The sequence below is a fragment of the Camelus bactrianus genome, chromosome 1 (genome assembly GCF_048773025.1).
Source record: "Camelus bactrianus isolate YW-2024 breed Bactrian camel chromosome 1, ASM4877302v1, whole genome shotgun sequence".
NCBI classification, from domain to species: domain Eukaryota; kingdom Metazoa; phylum Chordata; class Mammalia; order Artiodactyla; family Camelidae; genus Camelus; species Camelus bactrianus.
Window position 1 is genome coordinate 11,557,365 of NC_133539.1, and position 25,073 is coordinate 11,582,437.

Sequence of the window (25,073 nt, forward strand, 5' to 3'; positions counted from 1 at the left end):
TAATTGAAACCAAGGAAGGGGTCGTTAGAACCTCCAATCTGTAGCTGGTCAGTCAGAAGCATAGGTGATAAACTGGCCTGGTGACTACCTTCTGAAGTTGGGGAGGGGGGCAGTCTTCTGAGACTGAGCCCTTAACCTGGGGGTTCTGATGCTATCTCTGAGTAGATGATGTCCAAATTGAGTTGAATTATAGGACACTGAGCTGGTGTCTGGAGATTTGTTGGAGGATACGGGGAGCCCCTCCCCTCCCCACTGTGGAGGTGGGGCGCCCCAGGGTATGTGATCAGCTTTGCACAGTTCTCTGGTTGATGGTGATCAATCCTTAGGCGCCAGAATGTCTGGGGACTATGCGCTCGTGATCATTGACCATCAAGTATTTCGTTTCTTCCACACGTACATGTTGGAATTGGTGCTAGAAACATTTTACATAGAAATCACCCCGTCTGAGAATGTCAGCTGAAGCCCCGAACCAAGAATATAAATGACAGGTGACAAGTCCCTGACATTCCAGAGGGATGTAAGGACATGCCCTCATAACTTGCTAAGAGGTGGCTGGACCAATCTTTTGACCTGGAACCATCCCCCTTGTGTGACGGATAAGTCAGCCACGTGAGAGTGAGATTACTTTGAAGAGGATGGTTGGCTTGGGGAGAAGGGGTGATTTTCACTCTTACACCCTAAACCGAAGGCAAGTGACAGGGCTTCAAAAGAAGCCTTCCTAGAGTGTGGGTGGACTACCAGGAAGAGAGAAAGACTAAATGCCGGGCCGAGCTTGAGGATGGTCAGGCAGTGGGTAGTGGAGGGCAAGAGTTGTGGGATACTGTGGGATGAAGAGGAGTTCTGGGATGGAAGAGGACTTTGCTTTTTATTTTTACTCTCTGTTCTCTTTAGTTTTTTTTTTTCTTTATGTATTTTTTATTTTTTAAAAAGCTAGCTATACCTGTGTTCAAATTACATAAAAGCCACTTTGGCTTCTCATTTAGGAGAGAAAGGCTCAGAATATTAAATCAGTGCTTCTCCAACATTAATGTGCATAAAATCCCCTGGAAATCTGGTTAACAGTGCAGGCTCTGATTCAGTAAATCTGGGGTGTACCCTGAGACTCTGCATTTCCAACAAGCTCCCAGGTGATGCCCAGACTGCTAGTGTGTGGATCACACTTTGAGTAGCAAGAGTTAAGTGACTTGCCCAAGTTCACCCAACTAGGACTAGAATTCTGATCTCCTGCCTTCCAAAGCAAGATGGCCTTACTCTTGCTTTTTTTTTTTTTTTTTTTTTTTCCCAGTTTATGTTGACCACCACTGGAAATCAGGACCTCAGAGATGGTAGTGACTGTTAGGCTGGCTCTTTCCATGTTGGTGTGGGAAAATGGTGTATTTTAAAACAGTTATGGATAATTCTGTTAAATCTCAGGCTTTAATAGAGTTACGCTCCCCTTCAAGCAGTTATATAAGCACTTATGCAACAGCAGATGAGAAAGGGACATTTTTCTTTTGCTAAAATGAATTTGTTGGAAAAGAGCCCTTCACATAGTGAAAGCGTGCCTTCCTCCTTTCTGAGACCTGGGACCACCAAAGGGAACCTTGCTTATCCCACTGAGCTATCCCTTGGGCCATCAAGAACCTTTGATGGGTGGCTGTGCACCATCCTTTGGGGTCCTTTGTGCCTGACTCTGTGACAAAACTCTCAGTGAGTCATCACATCTGACCTGAATGGGAAGGTTCAGTGGACCCCTTTTACAGATGAGGAAACCGAGGCTCCAACACATTATTGGCCTGAAGTCATACACCTGGAACTCAAAGTTCTGTCCCTCTTATACCAGAGTCCCCACTTGTCACCACTCCACTGTGCTGAAAATGATGCAGGTCACCACAGGGGCAAGTCTTGGATGAAGCCCCTGGAATCATTTTGGTGGGTTTTCTTGGAACAGCCCAAGCCTGGCTCTTTTCCCAGCCTTTGCTGCACATGGTGATAATTGTAGCTTTCTTAATTTTCCTATACCTGCAACTAAATTTCTGCTTCAAACACTCATTCCATGAGGTACAGAAGCTACATCTCAGCCAGTTCAGTTCTTCTTAGTTAATGCCACATTTTGGGGGCAAATCAGGGCATCCATAGTCAAGTCAAGGTTCTTTTTCCCTCTTCTTTGCCCACAGAATCTCTTAGCATTGCCGGCTCCTTGTCTTTCAAACCTTTATTTCAGTGTCACTTTCTTAAAGAGATCATTCTTACTGTCAATGAAAAATTAATCAGTCGATCTAACAAAGAAATGGAAAATTTTATTTGAGCCAAATTTGAGGATTATAACCCAGGAAGAGCATCACAGAAAACTCTTGAGAAGTGTTCCACTAGTTAGAAGCAAGGCACAGTTATATAAGGTTTTCGATGTACAGAGGGCTGTACATCAAATGACATAATATTGAAAGTTTACATAATCCAGATCTAAGCTTCATCCTGGTGGGTCATGTGACCCCTTACAAGCTCAAGAAGGAATGTTATCTTCTAAGGAGTTGTCTTGATGCTAAAAGAATGTTGCTTTTTATGGTTGAGCAGGTATTCTGCTGATGAGGGAGGTCTGGTTGAGGCATAATGCAGATACACAGTGCACAGTCAGGCAGGGGAGGAGGCCAAACTGTAGCAGGAAAAATGGGGCACGAGAAGATGGTCATGTCCCAGGTCTCAGGCGAGTCCCTGGAGCGCGCCCCACCAAGTCCTTAGCTTCACACAGGAAAGAAGTCAAGAATGAACCATAATTGAGTGAAAGTAGATTTATTTAGAGAGACACACACTCCATAGACAGAATGTGGTCCATCTCAGAAGGGAGAGCGGCCATGAGGTGTGGGGGTGGTTAGTTTTTGTGGACTGGGCAATTTCATATGCTTACCAGTGGGAGGGTTGTTCCAACTATGTTGGGGAAGGGGTAGGGATTTCCAGGAATGGGACCCCCACCCGCTTTTTGTCCTTTTATGGTCAGCCTGGGAACTGTCCTGGCGCCTGTGGGTATGCCAAGAGGCTGGAGGTCTACTGGAAGTCGGATCTTCTGCCATCTTGGTTCTAACCAGTTAATCTGTCCTCACTGCTGTGTCATTCTTTTAATAGTTGTGCCCTGCCTGCTTCCCTCCTGTCTCAAAAGGGCAGAGAAGAATTTTTTAAGTTTAAATTTTTCTTATCTTGCCATAAAATATGAATTTTATTTCACACTGTTCAAACAAAAATCACCCACCCAGTCATTCTGAGACAGGAGGGAAGGGGGCAGGCCACAGCCACTCAAGGAACGACAGCAATTTAACACCAAAATGGGGGAAGATTCACCTCCTAGTGGACCTTAAGGATTAAGAGGTTTAACTTCTAGTGGACCTTGAGCTTCATTATATGCTCATTGTAACAGCGGGATCAAATAACATGCCCGCAGGCGCCATGACAGCCCCAAGGCTGACCGCAAAAGGCCAAAGAATGGGCGGTGGTCCAATTCCTGGTAGTCCCAGCCCCTTCCCCAGGGCAGTTGGACTGATCCCACCTGCAGGCGTGTGAAGCTACTGAGCCCATAAAAAGTGACAACATCACACTTAGAGGCCCTTTTTCGCTCTCTCCCCTTTGGAGATGGCCCGCACTCTGTCTATGGAGCGTGTACCTACTTTAACTTTAACCTGAGCACCCGATTCCCACACCTCTTCCCTTGCCTTTCTCTTGCCTTACACTCTATGCAGTGTGTATCTCTATAAATAAATCTACCTTAATTCAATGGTGCCTCACACTTGAATTCTTTCCTGCGCGAAGCCAAGCACCCACACTTGGCGGGGCACATCCCAGGGACTCAGCCAAGACCTGGGACTCGGCCCCCTCACGCCCCACATCTGTTTTCCTGCATCAATTCAAACTCTTTGGATTCTTTGTCTGTTTATTTTTATTGTCTGTGTCTCCCCATCATCGCTCCCACCAACGCTTGGCACTAATAGGTGCTCAGTAAATATGTTCTAATGAATAATTAAGATGTCCCTGGGAGGAGCCTTCTGGTTCCTCTGTGGGAATGAAATGGGGGGGGGGGGGCAGGAGCAAAATTTCACTCTCATGCCCAAGACAAGCGCCCACCAAGGCTTTGGGAACCCAAGTGTTGGGTTTGGGTCTTTTTTACCTTCTGTCATGAAGAAACAGAACATCTGCCTGTGGGCCCGGCTCCCTATCTGAGGAAGTCTGGAGGAGATGGAAATCCTGAACAGGACCTCGGGTGGGCTGGGGGAACTCGAGAAGAAAGAAACTCTCTCCCCCTCATTTGAGGCAGTCCAGGGTGTGTGGAGAAAGACTGGGGTACAGTGCAAAGCTTTTCTCCTCACTCCCAGCTCCTCTCGCTGACAGCCCTTTCTCCCCATCCCCCGTCCCCCCCAGGCCGGAATTTGTCTTCCTTTCCTCTCCCCTCCCCCATCCCTAAATAGTAAGGCTCGGCCTCATCTCCGTTGAACTTTGTCCCATTTGGAGGAGGCAGATTTTTTCCAACTGTCATTAACAGTCCCACGGTGAATAAGGAGGTGTACGAACTTACATCTTTTGTACAAATTGAAGGGCAATTTTCATTGTAACATTACCCTACTGCAAAATGTAATTTGATAGAAGAAAGAGGTTTGTTAATCTTTCAGATTCCTTTTTTTTTTTTTTTTTTTGGCTTTTAAAAATTATTTGTTGCCCAAACCGAAAATTGGTGCCACCTATGGGTCCTGGATGCAATCAAATCAGAGAATGATAGTGAGGCCAGCAGGGCCTGACTCAACAGACTAGAGGGCTTTCCTTCCATAACTGATGGATGGAGGAAAACACTGGATGTGAATTCTTTTTAATTGAAGCATAGCCAATGTACGGTGTTGTGTCAATTTCTTGTGTACAGCATTATGTTTCAGTCATACATACACATACATGCATGTATTCCTTTTCATATTCTTTTTCATTACAGGTTACTACAAGATATTGAATATAGTTCCCTGTGCTATACAGTAGAAACTTGTTATTTATCTATTTTCTATTATAGTAGTTAGTATCTGCAAATCTCAGACTCCCAGTTTATCCCTTCCCACCCTCTTCCTCCCCAGTAACCATAGGTTTATTTTCTATGTCTATGAGTCTGTTTCTATTTTGTAAATAAGTTGATTTGTGTCTTTTTTTTTTTAGATTCCACATATAAGTGATATCATATAGTATTTTTCTTTCTCTTTCTGACTTCACTTAGAATGATGATTTCCAGCTCCATTCATGTGCTGCAAATGGCATTATTTTATTCCTTTTATGGCTAAGTAGTATTCCATTGTGTGTGTGTGTGTGTGTGTGTTTGTATGTGTACACATATATATACACACCACAACTTCTTTTGGATGAGAATTCTTAATAACCAGACTCTACTGGACTTTTTTTTTTTGCAGACTGGCTGTCGGTTTCTGTGTTCCAGCCCTGCTGTTTTATCCAGGTGGGATTCCTCTTCATTCCAGGTACGTGGGTGTGCAAGCTGGGCTCTTCCTCCAAGGTCATGAGCAGGTACTTGCACTGCCATGAATGTATTACAAGGAAAGGGCTGTTGACAAAAAATTAATCAGTTAATCTAAGAAAGAAATGGAAAAATTCTATTCAACCCAAATTTGAGGATTATAACCCAGGAAGAGCATCTCTGAATATTCAGAGAACTGTCCCACCAGTTAGAAAACAAGGCACAGGCTTGTAAGTTTTTTGATGTACAGAGGTACATCAAATGACATGTTATTGACAGTTTATACTGTGGGCACAGCGTGGTGGCCGGTCGGTGTCATGGTGACACACAGGTTGGTAAAAGAATTTGCCAGAGATAAAGTATGAGAATAGAAAAGGAATGTATTAGGTGACCCTGCCATAGACAACAGCAGGCCACTCAGATGAGTGGTGCCTGTGTGAGCACCGAGGGCCAGTTACTGGGGTCTCTTATAAGGTAGGGTCACAAGGTGCCGGATCGGCTTGTGCTCAAATCTCTGATTGGTTGTAGATGAGGTAAGAGGTTTAGGGTGGGGTTTATGGCTCTAATAAGCTGGGCTGAAACGAGCCAGCCTGAGCTATTGTGAGATTAGACATTACCTGGGGCTCTTAGTTTGTTAAGGGAAAGACGCCCAGTAAATAATGTACTTAATCTGTTGAGGGACCACAGGCAGATATCGGAGAGCCTGGACATGGGGGTCGTTGGACGCTGAAGGACCTCAGCTGGCCTACCAGTTTACACAATCCAGATCTAAGTGGGTCGTCCTGGTGGGTCATGTGACCCCTTATAAGACCAAGAAGGAATGTTATCTTTGAGGAGTGGTCTTGCTGTGGGGAGAATGCTGCTCTTTATGGTTGAGCGGGTGTCTCTGCTGATGGGGGGGGGGGGGGTCTGGTCCACACGTAATGCAGATACACGGCGCACAGTGGGGGAGAGAGGAGGCCAAAGGGCAGAGAGGAATGTTTTATGTTTAAGTTTTTCCCGTCTTGCCATAAAGTGTGAATGTCATTTCAGAGGGCACTGTATGATAAAGAATCTAACCTTGCCGAGAGAGAGCTCTGGTCTTTGCCCCCGTCTCCCGGGAGGTGATCACTAAGCCCTTAGACTCTCCTGCCTGATCAAAGTGCCTTTGTGTTACTGAAAACTTGGGTCTGCTCATCCACACGCAGTAAAGCCAATCTACTGACACCGGGTTGTGGTGACGGGAAGTGCAGCGTTTATTGCGAGGCATGAGCTGAGGAGTTCAGGGCAGCTAGTGCTCCAAACCGCTTGGGTTTCAGGGAGGCATTTTTAAAGGCCAGGTGAGGGAGTGGAGCCCCAGTTATGTGATCAGCTTGTGCACAGTTCCCTGATTGGTTGATGGTGAGGGCACAGGGCAGTGTCACAGGGGTTACATTTTCAATCCTCAGACCCAGTAGGGCTGGGGAGTACATGCTCGTGGTTATCCAGTAGTTAACTTCTTCTGTTTGGTGGGGGTTTTAGCATCTATGAAATAGCTCAGAAAATGTGCACCAGATATTGTTATGTGGGTACTTCAGGGAGGAACTAAAGCAGGGCACGTGGTGGGGAGGGGGTCTGTCCCAGGAAGGGTCCTGTTCAGTGACATTTGTTTACCTGGACGTCAAGGATGGACCTCTCCTGACTCTACCCTGTGTGTCTCTTCTCTTGGCTGATTTTCATCTGTATCTTTTTGCTGTAATAAACCATAATTGTGAGTGTAATAGCTTTCAGCGAGTTCGGAGAGTCCTTCTAGTGACTTACTGAATTTGACAGTGGTTGTGGGGACCCCCGGACCGGCCGTTGGTGTCAGAAGTGAAGGTAGTCTTAGGGACTGTGCCTTAACTTTGAACACATGGTCTCTGGTCCTGGACTCTCCTATTGGGCTGAGTGAACCACTTCATCTCTTTGATGAAGGTGCCTTTGCCTCAGTGCTCAGTGAGGAGAGTGTTATCTGTGTGCCCTCTGGAGGAGGTTGCTGTGGGGACTGGGATGGGACAGGGCTGTGTAAGTTGTCCAGCTCCATGCAAATGCCCCCTCTTGGCACCAGTGGACTGAGTGCATCCTCACGTAAACATGAGACACATTTGACAGTGATGGTGACAGTGAGGACCCCATGCCTACAGTCTGACTAACCTCATCTGTCTATACAGGGAGGTGAGAGGTGTTGGGGCCAAAGAATAGGTACCTGAAGCTGAGTCAAAGCCATTTCTCTAAAATAAGATCTTCACAGCCACTTACTGGGTGGAAGAATGCAAACTCTACGCACATGAGGAGACAAACCCAAGTTACAATGCACCTGTCATTCATCAGAATGGCAAAAACTCAAAATCTTGACAAACCACTCTGTGGTGAGGCTGTGAGGAAGTGGGTACTCACATAACATGACTGGTGGGAGTACAAAATGCCTCATCCCCTGTTGAGGGGAAGTGAGCAATAACTAAGAAAATGACACAGCATTTACTCTTTGACCTAGAGATATCACTTCTCAGTACTATCCTGAATTACCTCTAACAATACAAACAATTGTAATGGTTATTTATTACAGCATAAATGGTAATTCAGAATATTAAAAACAACCTAAATGTCCATATATAAGAAATTGTTTGACTAAATTATAGCACAATGAAATACCACATTGCTATAAAAACTGACAAGGAGGAACTCCATGAACTGATACAGAGGGAAAGCCAGCTATATGGTTGCATGAAGAAAGCAAAACAAAACAAGAACAGAGTTCACTAAAATGATTATAGATGTCATAGCACATTGAGTAAAAAAGAATCTGTGAATCAGAATGATACCAAAGAACACATAAACAGGAAAAGTAAAGAAAGCTCTTCTTTCATCATAAGGGAAAGTAAAATGCCAACTAATAAATGTAGGGGGACTAATACAAGTAGAAAATCAAGTCACCACTTTTCACACATCATAGCAAATCATTGATATCATCACTGACTCAGGCTCGACATAATGGATGCTAAACCTACTGAGTTAAAGTTTGTTGGGGAAGGGGATATTTATAATATGTATACAACCTGAAAGCTGTTCCCCCAGATTACTTCTCAGTTACATACTTACCGGACTTACCATACTTACTTAGTCAAGAGATTAAAATCAACATCTCAATAATAGGACAAAGTGGTGACATGCCTCCTGATGGATGCACTGAAAAGACCACAAGATCCCAGATATAGTATTCCTGCCAAAAACGCACAACCTGAACTAAATCATGAGGAACAATTATATAAACCCAAGTTGAAGGCATTCTACAAAATAGTGGCCTGTCCTCTCCAAAAATGTCAATGTCATGAAAGGTAAAGAAAGGCCAGGGAATCTGTTTCAGATTTTAAAAGACTAACGACTACATCAAAATTTAAAGCTTTTGTGCACCAAAGGATACTATCAAGCGAGTGAAAAGGCAGCCCATAGAATGGGAGAACATATTTACAATTTATCTATCTTTTATTTTTTAATGGAGGTACTGGGGATTGAACCCAGGACCGTGTGCATGCTAAGCATGTGCTTTACCACTGAGCTACACCCGCCTGCTTATATATCTTATAAGGGGTTGATATATAGAACATATAAAGAACTCCTAAACTCAACAACATCAAAAACAAGACCATTAAAAAATGAGCGAAGGTCTTGAATAGACATTTCTCCAAAGAAGTTATAGAAATGGCCAATGAGCACATGAAAAGATACCCAGCATCACTAATTGTTAGGGAAACTTGAATCAAAACCACAGCACATAACACACAACACAGGTGAATCTCAGAAACATTGCACTGAAAGAAGTCAGACACAAAAGTTTACCTCTGGACATGATTCCATTCAGAGGAAATGCTAGAAAAGGCAAAGCCATAGGGACAGAGAGCAGATCAGTAGTACCTTGTGGTCCAGATGAGGGCAGCGATGAGAGCAAAGATGCAGGTTGGAACTTCTCCGGGGGACGGAAGAGCTCTAAACAAATACAGTGGTTGCAGGACTGTATATTTACCAAATGCATAGAACCCTAAAATATACCCCAATAAAGCTATAAAATAATAATATGAGGAGAAGGAGGAAGTCTGGAAAAAAACCATATCTCAGACTGAAATCTGCCACACATACTCATGAGCAGGCCGACCCAGTAACCCTCGGCACCTCGCCTAGCAGCTCCAGGGTGTCCGGCTCAGGGTCTCAGCCTCCAAGCTTCCTTCCCTGAAAGGTTCGCTCAGGGCAGATGCAGTGCTCAGGCCTCAGGACTCGGGAACAGACGCCTCCCATGAACGTCTGCACATGTGCGTGGTCCCGAATCTTCAACCCCAGGTGCTGCTCAGAGGGGCTCAGGCCACAGGACTGGCCGGATTCTTATCCCCTGCTCATGCCTGGGGGGCCTTCCTGGTAACCCCAGCCAACCCCCCTGTCTGAGCCCTGTGATTCCACAGTGAAAACTGACTTCTAACGTGCGTCAGCTAATTAACGAAGCCTCTGTTGTTGATCGGAATGAGGGTGGCTGAAGCCTTTGTAGTAGCTGACTCCGGGTGGTGGGCTTTCCTTCCCTTTAGCTTTATATTTGGAAAACATTCCAACCCACAAAAAAGTTGGAACAACGGGACAACGAACCTCTTTATGCCTTTCATCTAGATTCACCAATTGTTAACATTTTTGTCTCATTTGCTCAGACCCTTCTCTCTCTCTTTCCATTCCACATACGTACATATGTGTACATGTGTCTATAGAAATATATGGATATATGCACACAATATCTATACCTGTGTATCTAATATGTATAGAGACTGACTTTTGCTGAACCATTAAGTCTAATATGTCCCCTTTACACCCAAATAATCTAGAATATAGCTCCTAAGAACAAAGGCGTTCTCTTACATAATCTCAGGGAAATCGTCAACTTCAAGAAATTAATATTAATACAATATTATTGCATAACATATTTTGCCAGTTGTCCCAATAATATCATTTATAACCCTTTGTTTTCAAGTTGGGCTCCAGTCCTGGATTAAGCAAGACATTTAATTGTCAACCTCATTAGTCTCCCCTAATCTGGAACAGTTCCCTCAGCCTTTCTTTGTCATGACATGGACATTTTTGAAGAGAACAGGTAGGGGGCCCCTCAGTTTGGGCTTGTCTGATTGTATACTTGAGATTATTCTGGTTCGGTTATACATTTTGGGTCTGGAGTGACGTGATCTCGGTGTGTCCTCCTACTGATGCGTTTGAACGTTGGACACTTGTGGTGGTCGTTCACATTATGATGTCTGGGCTAGTTCTCCACTACAAAGGTGCTTTTTCCTCTGTACCATTAATAACTCAGCTGTAGGGAGATACTAGGAGCCTAGGTGAATCCCCTGCTCCCAAACTCATTCACCCCAAAGAATCAATAAACTCGGACTTCTCAAAGAAAATGCGTCTCCCCTGAACTCGGCAAGATTCTAAAATTCATCCATCAATGCTGGACCTGTTTTCAGAATAAGCTGGACAGCTTCGTGCTCAGAAGTGCCTAACTGGTGTCCTCAAGGTGTCCTTGGATAGAATTCAGGGGGTCTTAAACGTAGATGGGAAGGCAGCTAGGTGATTATTTTCACCAACCTCCAGCTGAAACTGAACACCCTCTTCAACTACGAGTCAGAGAACAAACCACAGCAACACCAATGGCTATGCTACCGATGGGAATTCCAGGTGTTTTACATCACATTACATCTGGTGCAGAGTACTATTTACATTCATCACTCCCTCAAAATCATAGAAGTTATTAGATTCATCGCTAGAGCTTGTTATTTAATGCGTTCATCAAAAAGCAGATATATTACATATCACAGATTTTAAATGCATTTTGGCGTTCAGCAATGTTCCCTTCGTAATCCTGTGTGTTCTGTTTTATGCACCTGTCTTAGTCTGATTGGGCTGCAATTACAAAATACCACTGGTGTCTCTTTCAGTTCTGAGTAATCTTTTCTGTGCTTTGATTGTCTATGTTTCTAGCCCAGATCAGCGCCTGGCTGGCTTGGCTACTACTGTCTGTCCTGCTGCCTTTCTGTCTGTTTTTCCTACTGAATGATTAGCTCTGTAGGACCCCCCCTTCATCCTGTCAGCACCTGACCCAGTGCTGGAACACTGTACCTGGTTGAGAAATGCTTGCGGAGTTGAATAGATGCAGCTCCCCACTTTGGAGTAAGAACACTCAGGTTCAGGTGAGAAGTAACAATTGGAACCTCAGGGCTAGAACCCAAGGCTCTCAGTCCCTGGCCTGATCCACTCCAGCACACCAAGGGCCTGGCCAGTTTGCTTTCCTGACGCAGAATTTCAAACAACTGTTAGTTACATTGTCTTCCTGGATTGAGTAAACAGTCTCCCCACCCCCACCCCCTGCCATTTTGTTTTATTTATTTATTTTTAAAATTTTGTAACCAGTCTTTTTGTGACAGGCTTAATGCAAAGATAAATGCATCAGTGAGAATTATACCCATCAATTTCTGTTTGGATGTGATTTTTAAGATGTTAAACGATTCCTAAAACCCCTGAATTTCTTCTTCCCAGGGGGCCTCTCAGACCCTTTTTAACTTTTGTATACAAAGATTTTCAAATATTCAGAAAAGTATAGAGAATGACTTAATGAACCCATCACTTAGATTTAACAGGGATCATTTTGCCCCTTTTTTTGCTTCCTGTTTTGTTTTATATAATTTCCTGAAGAATCTTAAAGTAAATTACAAACATCATAGCATCTCAACCCTAAATAAAGAAGACAGTGTCTTTCAGAACCGTAATTCCTTTGTCACGCATAAGGAAATTAATTCCCTAATACCATTTTACACACAGCACATATTCAGATTTTCCCAGTTGTCCTTGAACAAACCACTTTATTATTGCTGGTTGGTTTGAGTTCATGTTGAACAATCCCCTGCTTTTCCTTTGTTTAATTCCATTGTCTTCTTGAGAAAGCCAAATCAGTTTTCCTGCAAAATGTCCCACATTCTAGATTTGGTGGGTTGCTCTCTCATGGAGTCATTTAACCTGTCTTCCTGTCACATGGAATTTAGATCTAAAATACTGCTCAGACTTAACAAAAATATTAAACATTTTTGGTAAGGCTGTTTCAAAGATGACGTCTCATGCTTTGTATTTCAACACACCAAGATGCTTGAAATATCGGATTGCCCCGTTACTAGTGATGCTAAGATTTGGCGAGTTCCGGTGATGAGACCTGATACCTTCTGGTAGAATTGTATTTCCCTCTTTAACCAGCAAGTAATCTCTGGCCTGACACTTGTCACTCTGCTTCCCTACCAGTCTTTCACCCAAAGGTTTTCTCTTCTATTTATCACTGTGGCCTGTTTTAATGATTTTATTACAGTTTGCAAAATGGTGATTTCATGCTATGATTTTTTCTACAATTATGAGCTGGCATTCTCCTGTAAAGAAGAGGCTTTTCACATCACTCTGGCCTATTTTGGTCACCCTGAAATATAGTTTCTAAAGGGAAGGTAAGAAGAATGTTCAGTTATTTCCCGTCAATGGTCAATTTTCAGAGTAAGGCGTTGGAGCCATAGCTACCTCCAGTGGTGAGAGACACATTGTTCCCAGGGGAGGAACTTTCTCTTCTGGCTGAGTACCCTAATGAGTTCGTGGTTTGGGAGGGTGGGTACTTTAGGTCTCATTCTAGGGTCTCAGATAAAATAGGATTACAGTCGGTCTTCCATGTCCTCGAGTTCTGCATCTGTGGATTCAAACAACCATGGATTGAAAATATTCCAGAAAAAAAATTCCAGAAAGCAAAACTTGAATTTACTGCAAGGCAGCACCTATTTATATAGCATTTACGTTGTATTTACAACTCTTTACAGAGTGTTTACATTGTATGAAGTATTCCATTGATCATGTAGGTTGGCCCAGACTAGGTGGGAGGAGAGAACAGAAAAGTGTAAACACAAGGAGGCAAGGATCATAGGGGCCATCTTAGAAGCTGGCTACACATTTTCATAGCCTATAAAAACAGAGGTCTAATTTACCTCTGGAACTACTTAAAAAAGAGAGAGAGAGAGAAAAGAAAAAAAAAGATAAATTAGCTTAATTTATCTAAAGACGTCGGAGAAGAAAAATAACAAGACATTAATCAGAATTTTCCAGCCTCCTTTGGTATGCACAAAACTACACTTGAAATTTTTCAGAGACGCTGAGAAGAATGAAGCTGCCTTTTTCCAGTGAATACAGGTGTTGTATTATATGTATATTTTATGTCTCATGAGATGTACGTGCCATAAAAACTAGCTGGCTATTAGGAATCATAACTAAACCTTTTACCAGTATTATGAAAAGAAACAGTAGGGTATTATTTTTTAGTGTAAGCATAATTGCTTTTCCATCTCTGTAAATGTCATTTATATGCTAAAAGTAGATTACATTTGTGATTTTACAGTAGTCTATGAAGTTGTAGGGCTTTCTGTTCACCGGGAAGTCAATGGTTTCACTTCTTTATTCTTTGGAAGCATTTGGACTTAGACTGATGGTTACAGAGTCCACTCTGCTATTCGTAGGACAGACTTCCCATGAGTCTACCTATGCTGGCATTTTTGTGCCAAGATCAGAGAGGTCTCTTTCACATTTCTACCCAGCTCAAATGATTGATGGCTCCTTTGGGGACGTTTATGAAGGGGTGTTTCAATGCAAAATCAGGCCACTTTAATAGCACACTATATTCTCAGGAAATTTATTTAGTAAATCTGACAGCAGCCCAGGCCATCACTCTTTGTTTTTAGTTGAAGTATAGTTGATTTACAATATTGTGTTAGTTTCAGGTGTACAGCAAAGTGATTTGGAGATAGATATATATATATATATATATTCTTTTTTCCAGTTCTTTTCCATTATAGTTTATTACAAGATATTGAATATAGTTCTCTGTACTATACAGTAAATCTTTGTTTTTTTTTAATATCTTTTATATATGGTAGTGTGTATCTAATAACCCCATACCCTCCAGATTTATACCCACCACCCCCACTTTTCCCCACCTTTGGTAACCATAAGTTTGTTTTCTATGTCTGTGAATCTGTTTCTGTTTTATAAATAAGTTCATTTGTCTCATTTTTTTTTGAGACAAACATACAAGTGATATCACGTGGTATTTGTCTTTCTCTGTCTGACTTACTTCACTTAGTGTGATAACCTCTAGGTCCATCCTTGTTGCTGTGAATGGCATTGTTTCATTCTTTTTACGGCTGAGTAATATTCCACTGTGTGTGTGTGTGTGTGTGTGTGTGTGTGTGTATGTACAATGGATATATATAATATATATATTTTATACAGACACACACACTGCATCTTCTTTATCCAGTCATCTGTTGATGGACACTTAGGTTGCTTCCATGTCTTGGCTATTGTAAATAGTGCTGCTGTGAACACTGGGGTGCAGGTGTCTTTTTGAAGTAGAGCTTTCATCTTTTCTGGTTATATGCCAGGGAGTGGGATGGCTAGATCATATGGTAATTCTTTTTTTATTTTTTTAAAGAACCTCCATTCTATTTTCCATGGTAGCTATACCACTTTATATTCCCACCAACAGTGTAGGAGGGTTCCCTTTTCTCCACACTCTCTCAGTCTTAATGTATACACCATTACTCTTAATATGTAGTAGAGTCACATCCAACATACATTTACATATAACTCGCTGGAAATCAATTATATATGTGCATTAGGGGGAGGGGCAAACAGAGACTGAGAGTCAGAGAGAATATGAATTTACATAATGAAGGAGGTTTTTGCCTGTTATTCCCATCAATAAGTTTACAGCCTGGAGAAGGGGAAGATTGGAGATTTGAATCAAATATTCTTTCACAAACTCTCAGTTTCTAGGTAACTCTCATGGTGTGAGCATCTCACCTTGTGAGTGTGATTCTACTATTTTAAGTATATATTGCTTTCTTCTGTAACAAGGCCCTGAATACCCAAGCAATTACTTCAGCTGATGCTCAGTTGAAAACACACACAATCATCAATCTGCTCATCTCTGGGGTCAAGGCAAAGGACTGTTTTGGACAGCTGACATATCACTCATCAACATACTCTGTTAAGACGGCCCCTCGTTGAGAACTTAAGGTTCATGGGAGTAATTTTGGCAATACTAAATTCCAGCCTTTTATATAGTTCTTAAAACTAAGTTCCTGCGAAAGCAGACTACTGTTTTTATCCTGCAAAATGGCTCTATCTGTCAAGGATCTCCAGAGAAACAATATCAATAGGATGTATGTATATGTATGTATGTATTTCTGTGTGTGTGTGTGTGTGTGTGTGTGTGTGTGTGTGTGTTGTGCATAAGGGAGATTGACTTCAAGGAATTGGCTCATTTGATTATGGGGGCTGGCAAGTCCTAAACATGTAGGGCAGGCTGGTAGGCAGGAGACCCAGGGAAGAGTTAATTTTGCAGTCTTGAGTTTGAAGGCAGGCTGATGACAGAATTCCTTTTTCTTCTAGGGACCTCAGTCTTTTCTCTTAAGGTCTTCAACTGATTGGGTGAGGCTCACCCAATTACGCAGGGTAGTCTACTTTACTCAAGTCTACTCATTTAAATATTAACCACATCTACAAAAAATACCTTGACAGCAACATCTAGACTGGTGGTTGACCAAACAACTGGTACCATAGCCTAGCCAAGTTGACATATGAAATTAACCATCACAATGCTTCAGTGGGAATCCACTGAATGAACAAAAGCCCAATTAATTCCTTCACTGACTTCATTCCATGTCTTTGTCATCAAAAGCAATAATTCCCATTTGACATACAAAACTGACATCCAAATGATGGAGGAAAAATGCCAACTTCTTTCCCTTAGAGTCATCAAGACATAGTCCTTGGGACATTGCATGGGCAACAGCTGTACCTTTAGAAGTGGACCATAACTGGAGCTGGAAGGCCCTAGGAGAATTCTAGACAGCTAGAACCAAAGGACATGATCTCTGCTGACACTTCCTTCAGTTTACAGAACTGAAGTTTCTGGACTTCGGAAAGCTCTGAAAACTGTTCTCCTGGTTAGAAATCAAGGCACAGTTATATAAGTTTTTTGAGACAGAGAGCTGTACATCAAATGACATGTTATTGATAGTTTACATAATCCAGATCTAAGTGTCATCTTGGTGGATCATGCGACCCCTTTTAAGATCAAGAAGGAATGTTATCTTTAAGGAGCGGGCTTGTTGCTGCAGGAGAATGCTGCTCTTTATGGTTGAGCGGGTGTTTCTGCTGATGGGGAGGTCTGGTCGATGCGTAATGCAGGCACACAGCGCACAGTGAGGGAGAGAGAAGGGCAAAGGGCAGGGAAGAAGTTTTTATGTTTAAATTTTTCTTGTCTTGCCATAAAAATATGAATTTTATTTCACAAGATTAATGACTAATAAAAGGCAGAGAAATCAGACCACAATTCTGTGACCCTTTCCTGCCCTTGCCCTGGGGCATAGCTTTCTCACGTGGCTGTAAGTCTGGGTGTCTGTATAGTCAAGAGTCCCAGCTGGAAACTGAAGTTGCACTCAGATGGAATTCTAGAAAGAACTTAGCAAAGCATTCACTTTCAGAATAGGGTGTAGGGTTAACGGATACAAAGGAAGATGGAGAAACCCTTAGAGACCAGTAACAATAGTAGAGACAAGGGAAAGAAACTTACTGAGCCTGGTGAGAGCTGGAGCCAGAGAGGAGCCAGACTTGCCGCACGAAGCGGGAAGTCTAGGGAAGAAATACCCTGGCCCCTCTCTCCTCCCGTTCTCTGACCTCTTCTTAGTACCTCTCTCTCTTCAAGCCCAAAAGGAGGCCAAAGGAGAGGGAAACTCCAATAATTCATCTATGGGGCTCAGCCCCCCTGAGGCACAGAGCAGGGCTGAGAAGGGCAGGGAATGGGATGGGTTTGGAGGGGCAAATGGAGAATAACTCACACAGCGTTGTAATGTGTTTCAGGTGCTTCACAGATGCTCAAAGCCCTTTCAACTAGTGTCTTAGGAAGCATTGCCTACCCCCAACAAATCTGGTTAAAGTGAGTTGTCACCTGCACTTGTGAACCTAGAAATGCTGATACCTAAGGAGGCGTTAACCTCCCAGTGGCAGTGTCCTTGAGGAGACAGGTCTGTGGGGGGTGGGGTTGTGCCTTGGGGCCACTAAGAGGGGCTGTGGTGGTGCTTCTTCATTCTACCTACACACCAAAATCACTCCTGCAGGTTCTATGAGGGGGGCTCTCAGGAGAAGGGAAGGGAGGAAGCAAGGTGAGGAAAGAGAGAGAGTAACTAGGTAAGGAATTCACCACTGTCAGTTCTGATTCTGAGACAGGAGGTAAGGGGGACACAACCATGAAAAGAATGACACAGCCATTGAGGATAGGACATAAACTGGTTAGAACCAACTAGGCCCAAGATGGCAGGAGATTTGAGCTCCAGTAGACCTTGAGCTCGTGTGCTCACTGTAATACATTGGCTGCTAAACGGCACCCCCACAGGTGCCATGACAGTTCTGAGGCTGCCCATAAAAGGCCTCAAAGTAGCTAGTGGCCCAGTTCCAGGAAATCCCTGCCCCATCCCCCAGATAGTTGGAATAATCCTTCCACTTGTTAGCCTATGAAATTACCCAGCACATAGAAACTAACAGCCCTTTACCCTGGGGCCTCTTGCCTTCTGAGATGCCCACACTCTGTCTATGGAGTGTTTAACTCCCTGAATAAACCTGCTTTCACTTTACTGTGGTTTGCTCTTGAATTCCTTCCTGGAGAAAGCAAGGACCCTCACTTGGTGGGGTGCGTCCCAGGGACTCGCCTGAGACTTGGGACACGACCATCTTCTCAAGCCCTATTTTCTTGCAACAGTTCCGCCCCCTTGAAGTGCAGGCTGGCACGTGCAGCTCAAAACTCTCCCCACAGAAAAGCGCGAGTGCTGTTGAGGAGGTGGAGAACCTGGAAGACTTGTGCGTTGCCAGTAGGAGGGTAAAATGGTGCAGCCACTGTGGGAAACAGTTTAACACAGAATTACTGTATGATCCAGCAGTTCCACTCCTGGGTGTTCCCGAAGGAACTGAAAGCAGAGTCTCAAACAGATCAATGTACCCCTGTGTTCATAGCGATACCTGAAGCTGGAAACAACCCAAATGTCCATCTGCAGATGAATGGATAAACAAAAGGTGATATAGATCCATGCAACGGAATATTATTCAGCTTAAAAAAAAATACAATTTTGATACCTGCTGTGCTGTGTCAGTCCCAGCCCATTGATGGTCATGCTCTGGGCTAGGAACACAAGCAGGAGCTTCCCACCAGGGCCAAGAGCAAGGTTCATCACTCCCAGGTCCTGGAGGTTCACGGCGCACTGAGGCTCACACAGTGAGCACATGGGTTGAGAGAACGTGAGTGCAGATCTGGGGCTCTGCCTTTATTGGGGTCTGAGGGTGAGGTGTCTAGGGTTTTGGCTGTTGGCTAGGGTCATCACTGTCTGCTGGCTACTCTGAAGCATCAGAGGGGGAATCAGGGCCCAGGAACATGGAGGCAGGTCACTGAAGTGGTCGGTTTCCTAGGTTGTCCAGGGCTTTCTAAAAGGGGACCTGCATCGGTAGGGCAGACCTACTTCCTCATCTGGTGGTTTTCCCAGTAGCTGTGTTGCAGTGGGCAATGTGCTTTTTCAAAACAATGTCTTTTAAAACGGATGCCTCAACAATCAAAAGCTTAATGTCAGGTGTTTACACTACATGCTACCACATGGACGAACCTTGAAGGCATTATGCTGAGCGAAATGAGCCGGTCACAAAAGGACCAATACTGTGTGATTCCACTTATATGTGGTGCCTAGAACGGGCAAGTTCATAGACACAGAAAGTAAAACAGAGATTACCTAGAGCTGAGGGGACAGGAGACTGGGAGTTACTGCTTAATGGGTATAGAGTTTCCATCTGGGATGATGAAAAGTTCTAGAGATGGATGGTGGTGATGGTTGTACAACCAGATGAATGTACCTAAAGTCATTAAGCTGTACATTAAAAAATAGCTAAAATGGCAAATTTTATAAAGTGGATATTTTACCACAATAAAAAAGAATGAAAACAAAATGGAAACCTCCCAGCTGCTTCCAAAGTAGATGTGCAGCCAAGTCCTGTCTCTGCTCCATCGCCCTCCCTTCCACGTGGGGCCTCTACCTGGGTCCTCTGGGCCTAACCGTTGAACCTGGCTTCCCTCTCTGGTCCCCAGCAGCGTCAGGGGCACTGAACTGGTCCAGTCTGGTTCAGACTGGTCAGGGGCCCAGGCTGAGTACACTGGGAAATCATTTGATCACCACTCCCCTGAAGCCCTTTCCCTCTTGCATTCCTGGCCCCAGGCTTTTCCTTCTTCCCAAGCCCTGTCTTCCTAGCTCTCCCTCCGCCCTCTCCTCCGCTCAGGTTCCCACCCTGCCAACCCAGTTCCCCAGCTGGCGGTTCATCCCTCAGGCTGGAGCAGGGCTGCAGAAGACTTAGGCTGAGGTTTGGGCAATGCCTGTCCCCTGCCCAGGTGGGGCTGCCTTCCTGCTCACTCTGATGCTGTCTTCCCCAGACTCAGTGGCCACCCAGCCTGGGCTATGCTGCTCTTCCAATGCCCCCGCCGTCATCAAGGTGGGGAGTTCAGCATGGAGGATCCAAGTGCCAACTTAGAACCAGATGGCCTGAGTGCCACTACTTACCAGCTGTACAACTTTGGGCAAAAGCTTAACCTCTCTGTGCCTCAGTATTCTCATCTGTGACTCAGTGATGACAAATGTGTCGCTCCAAGGATCACTGTCAGGAAGTTGAGGGTGACTGTGTCACGTGATCCTCTCTGCCTACCCGGAGACCCTCCTTTCTACTCACTGAAATCTTGCGTATGCATGGACCTGCCTGGCCCCCATCCATCTCCTGTCAGAGGTCCACCAATTGAGTATAAGCTGCTGGAAAGCACTGATTCCATCAGTCATCTTGCTTCCTCTCTTCTCCCAATCATCCAGAGCTTTCTCAGCCCTTGGAGTGACAGCTCAAGTTCCATTTTTTCTAGACCCTTCTCCGAGCCCTCTAGCTGACCTGCTGGGCTCTCCTCCTCTGAGATCCCTCTCCATTGACGGTCAGGAGCACTCCAGAGGGACACTTTTTCTCCTTCCATTTTGCTTAAGTGAAAATGGACTTCCTACATGGAACACAAAACCTCGTCCTCATTTACCTTTGCTTCTGCGCCCTCAGCACAAATAAAGGCAGGGGCTGCAGCAGACGCTGTTGATGGCTTGCCCAGATTCCCTGCTAGGTCGGTTGTGCCACGAGCGTCGGCCACGGTTCGCAGCTACCCCTTCTTCAGAGAATTGCCCCCTAGGCACAGGAGCACAGGGCACGGGACGTCGGGCTCCCCCAGCCCACAGCTGGTGGCCCCCTGACACAGGTGGACCAAAGGCCAGCCCCCCGCTCCAAGTGGAACCAGCTCTGAGGTGCCACTCATACCAGAGCTTCCTGCGGGATCAGCCTGCCGTGTCCTCCCTCCCCTCCCCCTGAGAGCCTCCCCTCAATAAATCCTAGAGCAAGAATCTCAGGCTCTGCTCCTGGGCAGCCTGACCCAGGACACTCGTTAACCAGTACTTGCTTTGTCCTAGGCACTATTCTCAGCACTTTATATTAATTCATTCAAAACATACTTTAATAACGAACCAGATCCATGACTTTTATATGTCTGTGACCCCTAAAATGCAGTGAGTTTCTACTGATAGATGGTACAGAAGTTCTGTCTGTCTCTCTGGCTCCTCCACTGTCCATTCTCTCTTCTGGTAGAATTCTTGATCTTCCTCCACTCCTTCACTCTCAGTGCCTGGGGTCTGAGTGGGGCTGGCCCATTCCCCAGCTTCAGGGGTGGGCACATGACCCAGAGTGAGCCAATCAGGGCACTCCATTTCTAGGGCCATGGTCATTGGCTCAGGGATGGGTACATGATCCAAAGCCAGGCCAGTAAAACTCAATTCCTATAATTTCATTGGACCTTTTGGGGAAGGGAAGCTTTCATCCCACCGCAGTTGCCTAATTGGGAGGATGGGAGACCAAGGCTACCCTGCCCCTGCGTGAAACCATCAGGGAAGAAAGTAGAGCTGGAGCAGCTGAAGAGAAATGGATTCCTGAATTTACCAACCAAGCATATGGATCAAGCCACACCAGCCTTTTAGTTTTTAGGCCAATAAATTCTCTTTTCTGCTTAATCCAGTGAGTCAGATTTTGGTTACTCCCACTGAAATTATCCCAACTAGTACAGACTGATTTCTTAACAGGATACCAGTGAACATTTATGGGAAAACTGTTAGGTAACAGGGCCACCTGATTTATGTTACATTCATTTCATTACCTCATAGATATCCAAAATCACTTTGCCAAAACCATTTGATAGTGGTGACAACGAATGTCACATATATCCTAAAGGAATTTTGAAAAAAAATTGTGTTCCCCCATATGCTTTTTAAAGTTTTAATATTTAAAAAATCATTTTTCATGTTAAGTTTAAGTTATTGCAAAAGATGTAATTTCTCCCATACTGTAGATGTTGACATTTTCAAATAAAATTCATACCACTTTTTCAGGTACGAATTTCCACTTATGCAAGATGGGTAAGTTCTAGAGGTCTGCCTGCTGCATGACACTGTGCTTACAGTTAGCTGTTCTGTATTGTACACATAAAAATTTGTTAAAACAGTAGATCTCATGTTAAGTGTTTTTACCCACACAAACAAACAAAATCTCTCAGATCACGTTTAAATGTGTCTAGTGGAACCTTAATATCACATTGATTTAATAATCATCATTATTTGAACCATTTACAGAATAGTGAACGAACTCTTTTAAGAGTTAGAAATTTTGCATCATTCCTTTCCTCCTTCAACTTGTATTTCTGTTCTACATCCCCCACAGAATTCTATCCTAATAGAATACATGCTGGAAGATCTTTTGTTGATCACCCATTATTTCTCTGCAGTGAAATTGTATAAATTTAAATATTTTCCACCTCCTATAATCACAAGGTCATAAGATTTACTCTTTCCTTAATTTGGATCAATTTATAGTGACAATAATTAGTAGTGTACAATCTATTAAAACAACAAAAATATTGACAATTAGGAAGCAAAAAGTAATTGTATTAGAAATACATATCTTAAAAAGATGGATAATTTTTTGGTGACAATGAGTTTATCTAGTTGGTAATTAAAATTACTTACTGCTAGAATGAATCAGACTTTGGCACCAATTCTATCCCCACTTTTCATGTATAAAACTACTGTGGAAAACTATTCAGCAGTAAAAAAAAATTGACTCATGCCACAACTTGGATGAATTTCAAGGGCATTATGATGACTGAAATAAATCAATCTCAAAAAGTCAGATACTGTATAATTCCGTCTCTCTGGAAGTGACATTGTGCAGAGATGGAGAACAAATGAGTGGTTGGTGGGGGTTAGCAATGGTGGCGGGCGGGGAGGTGTACGTGGCAATGAAGGAGCAGCACAAGGAAGATCTTCATGGCGATGGCGTGGTTCTGTGCCGTGACTGTGGTGGTGGTGATGTGAATCTGCACACGTGATAAACGGCACAGAACTACCCACATACATTGCACCGGTGTCAGTTTCCTGGCTTTGGTGTTGCACTGCAGCAGCAGAAGGTTAACCATCGGGGGAAGCTGGCAAAGGATACATCAGACCTCTCTGTATTATCGTTGTAACTTCCTGTGAATCTAAAATTAGTTAATAATTTTTTTTAAAAAGATGGATGCTCTGAGAAACTGGCTTCATATAAATCAGAAGATGGTCTAGAAGGAGTTTTGTGACAGCCATGCCATTCAATTCTTTAAATTCCTTCAGCATAATATGCCAGGAATCATTAAGTGGTCTTTCATCAAAATTAATTTTAATGCTCTATTAATGGGCAATTCAGTTAGGTCCTCCTCTAATTCTGTTTAAGACAATGAATGGGAAATGCCCTCACTTATCAGGACTCCGTCATCAGTCATTTCTATCGGGCCGCACAGATACTGCTGTTTCCCCTTTGGTGCCTGGAGGGTCCCCTGCTCCCAGGTCAGGGCACTTTAGTGAGAGCGAGGGTAGGTAACAGGGATGCCTTCCTCTGTAAAGTGGGAGAAGAGCAATTACAAAGGGGGAGGGAGGCTGAAAACCAACCTGACACTTTATCCACACTAGCTGTCGACAGATCAACCTGAGAAGGAGAGTAAATGGAAGTTGAGGCTCTGGAAACTGTTTTTCCCTTTGAAAGTTATCAAGACATGCCATCACCCCCAGGTGAAGCCAGACCCTATTCAAAGAGCCTTTTTATTGTTTTTTTTAATTTCTACTGAACTGTATTCGATTTACAATGTTAGTTTCAGGTGTACAGCAAAGTGAATCAATTATACATATACATGTGTATATATTTTTCAGATTCTTCTCCATTACAGCCCATTACAAGAAACTGAATATAGTTCCCTGTGCTATACAGTAGGTCCTTGTTGTTTATCTATTTTATATATAGTAATGTGTGTCAAAGACCCTATTAATAGCTCCATTTTTATATCAGAGGAAAGGAAGCTAAGAGCACTTAAGTCATTCACCCAACACCACCCAGCCAGCTGATGAACTGGAATTAAAACTTTAGTGATTAACTCCATTTTCTTTCAACCACACTGTCCTGTGAAAACAAGGTTCTTGTGTTTCCCCACATTTTCATAAGGGCAAGTGCAAAATATAACATTGGTGGGCATCAGAAATTGCCTTGTGCGAACACTGTTAATACTCCACTGGGCACACAAGTGCTGGAGAAGACTGGTTGTAGGGAAATGCAAAGAAAAACATTAATCATTAATTTTTTCCTTACCACAGCCCTGCCCCAGAAATCCAGCATCACTTGTCACAGAATTGCTGCTTTGTGACCAGCAGGTGGCACCACCACCTCACAGTTGTCTCAGTGACCTAGTCATTGCTGACTCATTGATTTGGGGGAAATTCCATTTCCTCCTCAACTAAAGATTAAGGTGAAATGGAAACAACGTGTGCGGCTCTTTCCTTCTCTCTCACTCTGGCGTCTTCATATGAGTGTTTTCCCCTCAAAGATGGGCAGCCTCAGTATCCAGCTCTGATTTGTTTCCTTAAATTTTCTTCTTTGATAGCAAAGAGGATTTTAGCTTGTAGTTTTGGCTACGAGTAGATGAAGAAAAAATATACTACTGTAAGAACTCACTGGCACTTGGCTTGGATCACTTCATTTAATCCTTTCAGTAAGACAAGGAGGCCTGTTATATTTTGATAACAGTGGTTCAGACCTGGGGCACCGGGATCCTGTTTTATTATTTTACTCTTTAATAACTAACCAATGTGTTTTGGGAGATGTTGATAAAATGTTCCAACATCGATTTTTCTCATTAGAAGTTTTTTTTTTATTGAGGTATATTCAGTTTACAATTTTGTGTCAATTTCTGGTGTACAGCACAATGTTTCTGTTATACATGAATATACATATATTCATTTTCATATTCTTTTTCACCATAAGCTACTACAAGATATCAAATATATTTGGAAGTTTATTATTTACAAACTTTTATTGGATAATGTGG

At 43.5% G+C, this 25,073-nt stretch overlaps 1 long non-coding RNA gene across 1 annotated transcript in view; it reads left to right on the plus strand.

Moving 5' to 3' along the window:
- LOC141577086 (uncharacterized) overlaps window positions 1–25,073 on the plus strand; it is a 67,404-nt gene that overhangs the window by 16,782 nt on the left and 25,549 nt on the right. The window contains exon 2 of the long non-coding RNA XR_012505646.1: window positions 5,406–5,471. This is a non-coding gene — a long non-coding RNA (uncharacterized LOC141577086). The remainder of the gene's footprint in view (window positions 1–5,405; window positions 5,472–25,073) is intronic.